Below are 12,089 nucleotides of genomic sequence, written 5' to 3'. Positions count from 1 at the left end.
ACAGGTGACCAGTTGACTCAAGTAACTATCATCTCTACCTTTTATGTCCCCACCAGCACTCTGCAGCTCTTAGCGGTTTGTGCACTCCCTGTGAGTCTGCTGGGGGAGGGGTCCCCCAGAATGGAGAAGTAGAGGTTCTTGGAAAGAAAGGAAGAGCAGCAACGGGGTTGGAATGGCCCAAAGATTTTTAAGATACAGACATCCCTTCTGAGTTAGGATGGCGGCTCAAACACAATCATCTAATTCCGCCTCCTGGAACGGTTCTGGAGCCTCAAGAGAGGTGCCTCAGAAAAATAAGATTCAAGTGTGTGTGTGAGTGAGTGTGTGTGTGTGTGTGTGTGTGTGTGTGTGTGTGTGTGTGTGTTGGGGGGAAAAGGGGGATTTCTGAAAGGAAGGGGAATTAGGTGAAAGCTGCTTAAGAAGCAGGTAGAATGATAGATTTTTTTTTCTTCCTCCAGCCTGTGTCTGTAGGCAGCTGCCCCTTCCCACCTAGGCTGAAGTTTTGAGGTTTAATTTTCTGAAGAGAGAAAAATCTCTAGGAAGTGCTTGGGAGCTATTCCTAAAAGGGGAGATGAGGGACTGTGTGCCTGGATTAAAGATATTGACATCGGGGCTCTTCACAAACTACATGCCAGATCGCTCCATACTGAAATTCAAAGTCAAGAGAGGGACCCACTCACTCAGAGCTTTCTCCCTTATCACTTTTTATCTTTTTATCATGGACAGCAAACAAGAAAACACAATGATACAAAGGGAAGAGGCCTAGCCATCAGAAAGAGGGATATGGAAGAAACAGACACTGCAGGGTGAACACTTTTTAAAATTCCCAGTAATATTCCTGGGAGGTTAAGAGAATATGTAGCCTCTATAGGATGCAATAAAAACAGGGGTGCTGCAGAAACTGGTTTGGCTCAGTGGATAGAGCGTCAGCCCGTGGACTGAAAGGTCCCAGGTTCGATTCTGGTCAAGGGCATGTGCCATGGTTGCGGGCTCATCCCCAGTAGGGGGTGTGCAGAAGGCAGCTGGTGAATGACTCTTTCTCATCGATGTTTCTAACCCTCTATCCCTCTCTCTTCCTCTTTGTAAAAAATCAATAAAATATATTTTTAAAAAACAAAAAAACAAAAACGGGGTGGTGGGTAAATTGAGTTTGGGGAATTAGAAGGTAGCACAAGTGAGTGGAGGGTGGGGCGCTCACAAAAGATTTGAGGGAAATAGAGCAAAATGCTCTTCAAAGAGAAAGATAAGAAAATTGGAAGAGCAGTGAAGAGGGGAAGAAATCAAGTAATTCAATAAAAACTTTCAGGACTGAAGGACATGAGTTTTCAGAATGAAAGAGCAAAGAACAGATCTAAGAGTTTCCAGAGAGGAAAAAAGTCACGTAGGGTAGAGAATGAGAATGCCATCAGATTTTTCAACAGCAGCACCTGAAGTTCAGGCAATGAAACAATCATTTGAAATTCTAAATGAATACGACTCCACTTGAAATTCTGCCAAATTATCAGTCACGTGGGAAAGCCATGCAACCTTTCAAAGTATAACCTATAATTCACTTTCCCAAGAAATTACTATAGAATGTGTTTCACCAAAACAAAGAAAGAGGAGTAAAGGGGATACAGGAAAAGGAGATCTAAAATAGGAGCGAGAAGATGTAAATAGCCACCAACCTCCCCCTCCCCGAAAGATGGCGAATTCTCATAACAACTGCGGAGCATCACAGAGCACTTCAGACTGGATCCTACTGGAGAATTTGTACATTAAATGCAGAACCACCCCTCAGCAGTCATCTTCTCTCCAGAGTGAAAAGATCATCGAGATGTAAGTCAGGGAAAACATCTTTTTTATTAATGAGATACACAATAATGGTAGTGTAAGGGCTGAGAATGATTGATAAACTCATAAGGTAGTATATTCTTAATGTGAATGGTCTCACTGAATCTAGTTATCTTTTAACCAACAAGGAAAGAGCCTTCTGATTCCCACAGTTTCAGACTATTCTGTCACACAGAAAAAACACATACCTGCCTATGTGGGGGATTCCCATGACCTCCCAAGTTCAGTTATTCACTAGAACACACAGGACTCAGCCAAAAAGTGTACTCACGGCTAGGATGTATTACAGCAGAAGGGCACAAAGCACCATTTGTGAAAGGAAAAGGCACATGGGGTGAAGCATGGAGGAAAACAAGTGCCAGCTTCCAAGAGTTCTCTCCCCATGGAGTAACGTCGGGCATGCTTAATTGCTCCAGCACCCAGTGTGACAACACGTGTGAAGTGTCTGTCATGGAAACTCATCAGACTCGGAAATGGTAGGAACCATATGAAAGCCAAGTCCACAGAGGCCAGCCAACGGCCACCCTTGCAAGCAGGCCTTACTGAGGGTGGCACTCTCAGGCCTGTTACATTCTCTCTTCTACCTACTACCGCAAGCCTTCTGCTCCCTCTGGCGGCAGCCATTTCTGTTGGGATTTATTATCTTGTATAATTGAAACTTTGTAGCCTTAAGTGGAGGTCTAGGCTGGCCAGGGTGTGTGGAAAGCTTGGCTTCCTCCATTGCCAAAGAAACCCAAACCTCCCTCCTGCTCTCTCTGTGGCCAAAGCCATCTTGGTGAGCTCTGGGATCTACTGGACTACTGCAGTGGGTTTTCTTTCTTTCTTCCATTTTTTAAATGTTTTCACTAGTGGTTATGTCTTCACTAATTTTGAGAGAGAAAAGAAGAGAGAGAGAAATATCAATTGATGGCCTCCTGTACAAGCCCCAAATGGGAATCGAACCACAGCTCAAATATGTGCCCTGACCTGGTATCAAACCCACAGCCTTGTTAGTGCATAGGATGACCTTCCAACCACCTGGCCAGGACAGTGGGTTGTCTCTTGATAGCAATTGCGCTGCACAGTCTAGTGTTTTTCCACCAAGCCTCACCTAGTGACATTCATGTGCACAGCACATGCCCCCACATGCTAGGTTAGTGGACTAACTCCTACATGTGGTTAGTCCACACCCTTCTTTCGCTGTCAAGAGACCCTATGAAATGTAAGTGTGTGGGAATGACGAGGAAAAAGTGTGAATTTGCTCTAAATAACATTTAAAAAGGAAATTCATTCACAAGCACTTATACTTTATTGTAACTAATTTCTTGCCACATAGCCATGGATGGAAACCACTGGCTTGGTCCATGGGAGTGGGTTTCTGCTCATATTCTGTGCGGACTGGGGTCTGCCCATGAGTCTGGGGTCCTGACCACCTCCACAGGCCTTGCCAACTGCTTCCCCTGGCGGGAGGGACCCTTTGCCCTGTATTTCCAACTAAAGAGTGACATCCCGTACTATTGGGACACATTGATAATGCTCTTTCAATGTATTGTTACACAAGTTGCCAAATTTTCCTTTTGCCTTTGTTACTTCCAACTGGGTCTCTGTCATTTATACACTGGATCAAACATAACCTTGCTATAATGGGACTAGTTATGGCCCTGGAGGACCAGTCTAGCAGCTGGGATGGTAACCCCATATCCGGTCAAGTCCACGACTGTCTCCCTCAAAAGAATAATATTTTGAAGCCAATAAAAATTACATGAAATTCTATTTTAGAAGCCATAACTAACACAAGAATTTTCATTCATTCATATAACATTATGACAGCTTTCCTGCTCGAATGGCGGAGTTGAATAATGATGGCAGGAGCCGTATGTGATTCTTGCATTGCTTTGCACTACTGTTCAATTGTAACTGTGGATTGTAAATCACAGCAATAATTTGACAATATTTTGGCACCATAGGTTTCACCCTACAGTGATATTTAAAATTATTTTTACAACCCATGCTTACCCATCATGACCAAACCAGAAGAGAAAAGTGGATTTTTCATATTGTACTTTTGAGGCACAGTGGAATTTGGTTACCAAGTTTCATATCAAAACTTGGTTTTATTATGCAATGACACTGTGGCTGTGTTGAAAGAATACAGCATATGTTGTCATTATTAGATAAGCACTCATCACAGTATTTCCAACTCATGGGAAAGCAGTGGTCTGAAAAATTAGAAAATTTAAAATGGAATATCCTATGGTATTCGAATTTCTTCATAAAAATAAAAAAAGGGGAGGGAGCTTGAAGATGGCGACCGAACAGTCGGACTTGTTCTGACTCTGGTCCCAGAACAGATAAAAGTAACATCTGAGTCGCTCAGGGAGGGTTGATTGGCAGCTGAGGGGCAGCAGAGGTTTCAAGGAAGCTAGGCAGCGATCCACTGGACAGGATTTCCAGCCGGTGGCCAACACAGCCACAGCGGCGGCCGCGGCGGCTGCAGCGGCGGCAGAAGCAGCGGCGGCGGCAGCGCTGTGAGAAAGGAGTGGCTTCTCTGAGGCCTGGAAAGCCCACTGCGGAGAGGTCCATCCAGTAGCTGAGACGCCCGAGTTGGCGCTGGCGCGTGGATTCAAAGGAGTTCTTCGGTCACCCACGGAAAGGTCAGAATTTGCGGGGGAATGCCTGAGAGATCGCGGTCCCGCGGTGCCGGCAGCCACAGTAGCCGGGGAGTTCCGGCCCTGCCTCCATGCAGCACCCGCAAAGCTGAGCCCTAAGAAGGCTGCAGCGACATCTAGTGCTGGGTTTGGCATAAGCTTCCCCAGAAGCGGGAATTTTTTTTTTATTTTAAAAAAAAGCCAGGGGACACGGGACAGAGTGTTAAGAATCGCGGCTGTCCCGCCAAGGGCGGAACATCTGGACACCTCGGCGCCTGATCCCCTTCACCCCCTAGCTTCGGAATACTAGGGAAGATCAGCCTAGTTGGGCATATCCGGGGAATTTGCAGGGAGAAAGTGCCTCCCTGGAAACAAGGGATCGGAGCCAGAAGAGATAGTCTGGGAGCCAGCTGGCACCCTGCCAGCTAGAGCCATAGAGAAAGAAGGCCGGAGCAACCAAAAAGACTGGGAGGTCAAACCGGAAACACTGACACCTAAGAGCTGAATTACAAACTGCCCTTCTTTTTTTTTTTTTTTTTTTTTTTTTTTTTTTTTTCCTTTCTTTTCTTTTGTCTTTTAATTAATCAAAAATAAATGGACACAAATATCTAAGATATAGTCTACTAAAAATTAAGGATTACCTTACAAAACTGAGGTGCAGTGGAAAGCTGGGAACTGCAAGACTGTCTGGTCCGAGAATCAGAAGTGCCAAATACATTAACTGAGGAAGTGAGTGACCAGTACTGGTCATTTTTATGCTAATTTTGCTATACTTTATTTTATTTTCATTTTTTACATCTTTTATTTAATTTTCATTTTTCATATCTTTTACTTAAGAAACAATTTTTTTTCTTTTTTCCTTACTTGATTTTACCTTTTCAATTACTACATTTTTCAATCTCTATCACTATTACTACTGCTATTTTGCAATTTTTTTTAAAAAAAATTTTATTTATTTATTTTTTCTTTCTTTCTTTTCTTTTTTTTCTCTCTCTAGTACCATTTTATTTTTTCTTTATTTTACATTGGGAGTAACCTTCATTCTATTTTAATCTCTACTATAGCATCATTCAACCCTATCTCAACTCAACCTTTACACTATCACTCTCTTACTAAACTTTACCCTTTAGTCTACAGTTTATCCTATCCCTTTCCGGCTTTAGTTTTTCCTCTATTCTCTCTCTATACCCCCTGCTAAAGCTCTCACTATACTTATAGACCTAAGTTCCAACCCCTGATCCAAGTGTATAAATACCAATCTCTGCACTATATTAACTAGTTAAAAAAAAAAAAAAAAATCCATTCTCCCCTCTATCCTTTTCGCATTGTATGTGTGAAGGTTGATTATTGTGAATTTTTATGCCTTTTAGTGAAATTGTTATGCTTATTCCTGTATTGTTATTGTTGCTTTGTATTTTTTTTTAAATCCTCTGTTTTTGTTTGTTTATTTTACTTCTGTATATCATAGCCTTACTTAATAATAGTGGATATTGTAGTTTGTATTAATCTCCAAGTATTGTTACTGGCATTGGCTGGGTCCAGAGGTTTTTCTATGGCAATTTTCTCCATATATATATAGTTTGTTTCCCATTTCTCTTTTAGTTTGCTTCTTCTCTCTCTTTCTCTCTCTCTCTCTCCCTCTTCTTTTTTTCCCTGTTTTCCAACTTCATTTTGTCATTACTTTTTTCTTCTTCTTCTTTTTCTATCTCTTTATCCCTCTTTTTTTTTAATTTACTTAATTTTTTTTTTAATTTTAATTTTATTTTTTTTAAATTTTTCTTTATTTTATTTTTACCTTTATTCCTTCTCTCCTATCCCCTAAGTTGCCTTTCTCTAGTGGTCACCTTTATTAGAGGTTATTAATATTGTAAATACATTCCTGTTAAGTGCCGCTTGTGTTGTACCTGGTAGTGTTGTATTTTGTACCTCAAAATCAACGCAGGAGAAGGAATACCACATAACCAGACATCCTGAAAAGAGAGGCCATGGGGAGACAAAAACATAGTCCGCACTTGAAAGAAAAGCAGGCATCACCAGAAAAGGAAGTAAACGAGCCAGAGGTAAGCAGCCTGCCAGAGCAAGAATTCAGAGTAATGATCATAGCATGGCTAAAAAGAATGGAAGAGAAATTTGACAAAAGCCAAGAAGAAATGAGAAAGAACCATGAGGAAATGAAGGAGAGCCACGAGGAACTGAAGAAGAACCAAGAAGAAATGAAAAGTGACATCGCTACCATGAAGAACTCAATAGAAAGCATCAAGAGTAGACTAGATGAAGCAGAGGACCGCATCAGTGAGCTAGAAGATAAGATGGAAAAAAATACCCAAGTAGAGCAACTTCTAGAAAAAAAGATTAAAAAGCAGGAGGAGAGCCTACGGGAGCTTTGGGACAAAACAAAACAAAATAATATTCGAATAATAGGGGTTCCAGAAGGAAAGGAAACTGAGGTAGACATGGAAAAAGTATTTCAAGAAATAATGACAGAAAACTTTCCTGAAATAGAAAAGAAAAAACCCACACAAATCCAAGATGCCCGCAGAGTCCCAAGCAAAATGAATCCCAGAAGACAGACTCCAAGGCACATTATAATTAAATTGGCAAACAACAACAACAAAGTAAGAATCTTAAAAGCAGCCAGAGAGAGACAGAAAGTTACATACAAAGGAACCCCCATCAGACTAGCAACTGATTTCTCAACAGAAACTTATCAGGCCAGAAGGGAATGGGATGAAATATACAAAGTCATGCAAAGGAAGGGTCTGAATCCAAGAATACTGTACCCAGCAAGGCTATCAATCAAAATTGAAGGGGAAATCAGGAGCTTCACAGACAAAAAAAGACTGAAGGAATTTATCTCCACCAAACCAGCAATGCAAGAAATGCTAAAGGGTCTACTGTAAAAATAAAGAAATAAGAAGTGAAGAAGGAACACGGGTATAGAATAAAAATGGCGTCAAATGAGTACCTATCAATAATAACCTTAAATGTAAATGGATTAAATGCTCCAATCAAAAGACATAGGGTAACAGATTGGATAAGAAAACAAGACCCATACATCTGTTGTCTACAAGAAACCCACCTCAGAAAAAGAGATGCACACAGACTGAGGGTGAAGGGATGGAAAAAAGTTTTCCAGGCAAATGGAAATGAAAAAAAAGCTGGGGTAGCAATACTTATATCTGACAAATTAGATCTCAGAGTGAAGGACATAACAAGAGATAATGAAGGCCACTTCATAATACTAAAGGGAACAATCCAACAAGAAGAAATAACCCTGGTAAATATATATGCACCCAATACAGGAGCAACCAAATACATTAAAAAACTGCTAGAGGACATTAAGGGAGAGATTAATAGCAATACAATCATAGTAGGAGATTTTAATACCCCACTGTCACCCTTCGACAAATCATCTAAACAAAAAATCAGCAAAGAAATATCAATCCTAAATGACTCACTAGACCAGATGGAATTAATTGACATCTTCAGGACACTCCACCCCAAAGCCACAGAATATACATTCTTCTCAAGTGCACATGGGACATTCTCAAAGATAGACCACATTTTGGGACATAGGCAAAGTCTCTTCAAATTCAAGAAGATAGAAATCATATCAAGTATCTTCTCAGACCATAATGGCATAAAACTGGAAATTAACTACAATAAAAATAATCCAAAGAAATCAAACACATGGAGACTAAACAGCTTGCTATTAAACAAGGACTGGGTTACCAGAGAAATCAAGGAAGAAATTAAAAACATCCTGGAAACAAATGACAATGAAAGCACAACAATCCAAAATCTTTGGGACACAGCAAAAGCAGTTTTGAGAGGGAAGTTCATATCCTTACAAGCCTATTGCAAAAAACTAGAAAAAATAGTAACAGATGATCTAACTCTACAACTCAAAGAGTTAGAAAAGGAGCAACAAGAAAAACCCAGTGTAAGCAGAAGGAAGGAAATAACAAAAATCAGAGCAGAGATAAACGACATAGAGACCAAAAAAACAATACATAAGATCAACAAAACCAAGAGCTGGTTCTTTGAAAGAATAAACAAGATAGATGGACCTCTAGCCAGGCTAACCAAGAAACAAAGAGAGAGGACCCAAATAAACAAAATCAGAAATGAAAGAGGTGAAATAACAACAGACCCCACCGAAATACAACGGATTGTTACAAAATACTACGAACAACTCTATTCCAACAAACTGAACAACCTGGAGGAAATGGACATATTCCTAGAAAAATACAAACTTCCAAAACTCAATCAGGAAGAATCTAAAAATCTCAATAGACCAGTGACTTGGGAAGAAATTGAAACAGTCATCAAAAAGCTTCCAGCAAACAAAAGCCCAGGGCCAGATGGCTTCACAGGAGAGTTTTACCAAACATTCAAGGAAGAACTAAAACCTATCCTCCTCAGACTATTCCAAAAAATTCAAGAGGAAGGAACACTTCCAAACTCCTTCTATGAAGCCAGCATCACCCTAATACCAAAACCCGATAAAGACAACTCAATGAAAGAGAATTACAGGCCAATATCCCTCATGAACATAGATGCCAAAATCCTCAACAAAATTCTAGCAAATCGGCTCCAGCAGAGCATCACAAAGATCATACACCATGACCAAATAGGATTTATACCAGGAATGCAAGGTTGGTACAATATCCGCAAATCAATAAACGTGATACATCACATAAACAAGTTGAAAGATAAAAATCATATAGTCATATCAATTGATGCAGAAAAAGCATTTGATAAAATCCAACACCCTTTCCTGATAAAAACTCTTAACAAGGTGGGAGTACAAGGATCATACCTCAACGTAATAAAAGCTATATATGATAAACCCACAGCAAACATCATACTCAATGGGCAAAAACTAAAACCATTCCCTCTAAGAACAGGAACAAGACAGGGATGCCCACTATCGCCACTCCTCTTTGACATAGTACTGGAAGTACTAGCCATTGCAATTAGACAAGAGGAGGAAATAAAAGGCATCCAAATTGGAAAAGAAGAAGTAAAGTTATCCTTATTTGCAGACGACATGATATTGTATATAAAAAACCCAAAAGACTCCATTAAAAAACTAATTGGCTTAATAAATGAATTTGGCAATGTAGCAGGATACAAAATTAACACCAAGAAATCTATGGCATTTCTATACACCAACAGTGAGTTTATAGAAACAGAGACTAAAAAAGCAATTCCATTTACGATCGCACCAAAAAAATTAAGATACCTAGGAATAAACTTAACTAAGGAAGTAAAGGACCTATTTGCGGAAAACTACACGACACTGAAAAAAGAAATAGAGGAAGATGTAAACAGATGGAAGAACATACCATGTTCATGGATTGGTAGAATCAACATCATCAAAATGTCCATACTTCCTAAAGCAATCTATAAGTTCAATGCACTCCCCATTAAAATACCAACGGCATATTTCACTGACCTAGAAAGAACTCTCCAAAAGTTCATTTGGAACAATAAAAGACCCCGAATAGCCACAGCAATCCTGAGAAAGAAGAGTAAAGTAGGAGGTATCTCAATACCAGACTTCAAACTGTATTACAAAGCCACTGTTCTCAAAACAGCCTGGTACTGGCACAAAAACAGACATATAGATCAATGGAATCAAATCGAGAACCCAGATATCAACCCAAATCACTATGCTCAATTAATATTTGACAAAGGAGGCACTAATATACAATGGAGTCAAGACAGTCTCTTCAATAAATGGTGTTGGGAAAATTGGACAGATACATGCAAAAGAATGAAACTAGATCACCAACTTACACCATACACAAAAATAAACTCAAAATGGATACAGGACTTAAACATCAGACGGGAAACCATAAAAATACTTGAAGCATCCACAGGCAACAAAATCTCAGACGTATGCCAAAAAAACTTCTTCACTGATACTACCCCTAGTGCAATGGAAGCTAAAGAGAAAATAAACAAATGGGACTACATCAAAATAAAAAGCTTTTTTACAGCAAAAGAAACCATCAACAAAACAACAAGAAAGCCCACTGTGTGGGAGAACATATTTGCAAATGTTACCACTGATAAAGGTTTAATCTCCAACATCTACAAACAGCTTATACAACTAAATAAAAGGAAGATGAATGATCCAATTAAAAAATGGGCAATGGACCTAAATAGAATATTTTCAAAAGAAGACAGAAGGAAGGCCAAAAAGCACATGAAAACATGCTCAAAGTCACTAATTATCCGAGAGATGCAAATCAAAACAACAATGCGGTACCATCTCACACCTGTCAGAATGGCCAACATCAACAAATCAACAAACGACAAGTGTTGGCGAGGTTGCGGAGAAAAAGGAACCCTCGCGCACTGCTGGTGGGAATGTAGACTGGTGCAACCACTGTGGAGAACAGTGTGGAGTTTCCTCAAAAAACTGAAAATGGAACTCCCATTTGACCCAGTAATCCCACTTCTAGGAATATATCCCAAGAAACTTGAAACACCAATCAGAAAGGATATATGCACCCCTATGTTCATAGCAGCACAATCTACAATAGCCAGAATTTGGAAACAGCCTAAGTGTCCGTCAGCAGATGATTGGATCCAAAAACTATGGTACATCTACACAATGGAATACTATGCTGCCATAAAAAAGAAGGATTTCTCATCATTTGCAGCATCCTGGATGGAATTGGAGAACATCATGCTGAGTGAAATAAGCCAATCAATGAAAGAGAAACACCACATGACCTCACTCATTTGTGGATAATAAAGAACATTATAAACTGGTGAACCATAAGATAGATATAGAGACAGTATATCAACAAGTAGACTGTCAAGTTACAGTGGGGACGGGAGGAAGATCTGGGGGAGATAATAGATCAACCGAAGGACTTGTATACATGCATATAAGTGCAACCAATGGACACAAAACTCTGGGGAGGGAGGGGATGTGTGGGAGGGAGGGAGGGGGTAAAAAAAAATCAATAAAATATATTAAAAATAAATAAATAAATAAATAAATAAAACAGTAAAAAAAAAAAATAAATAAATAAAAAAAAATAAAAAAAGGAAAATGAGGCTACAACCAAACTAAGTTTCCCAGAAGTTTATTTGTCAGCCAGGAAAGAAAAGCTGTTTATTGATGGTGAGTTGAAGATTTTAATCTCTGCCGCTGGAAAAATGAACCTGCTTAAGGCTATTAGCTCTTTGGTAAGAACAAGTTATTCTAAGAACTGAGAACATTGGGGACAACATCAGTCATGAATTTAAAAAACCAAGGCAAGTGGTTTTCTATGGCTTTTGATTCTTGATGAGTCAACGGCTGTTACTGGTACTGCCCAGTGTGTGTGTGTGGGGGGGGGGGGGGGGGCGGGGGGGGGGCGGGAAGAGAGGAAAGGGGGAAGGAGAGAGAGTTTGTTTTTTTTGGAGTCAATGGCAAGTTTGAAGTGACAGAATTAGCTTCAATCAATAGCTGACATGGAAGTACAGGTGAGAATATTTTCAAAAACATTGAGAAAACACTAATTCAGTATAAACTAGAGTAGAATTTGCAAAGATATATTATTATAACTGACTAGAGGCCCAGTGCATGAATTCGTGCATGGATGGGGGCTGGCCAGCCAGGGA

General features: G+C 39.8%; 1 protein-coding gene across 3 annotated transcripts in view; it reads left to right on the top strand.

Moving 5' to 3' along the window:
• Positions 1-12,089, top strand: part of DNASE2B (deoxyribonuclease 2 beta) — a 684,289-nt gene that overhangs the window by 137,753 nt on the left and 534,447 nt on the right. The window lies entirely within an intron of this gene.

This window comes from Pipistrellus hanaki, assembly GCF_964339955.1.
Source record: "Pipistrellus hanaki genome assembly, chromosome: 2".
NCBI lineage: Eukaryota > Metazoa > Chordata > Mammalia > Chiroptera > Vespertilionidae > Pipistrellus > Pipistrellus hanaki.
The sequence above is the reverse complement of the archived record's forward strand: the minus strand, read 5'-3'. Positions and strand labels throughout refer to the sequence as shown.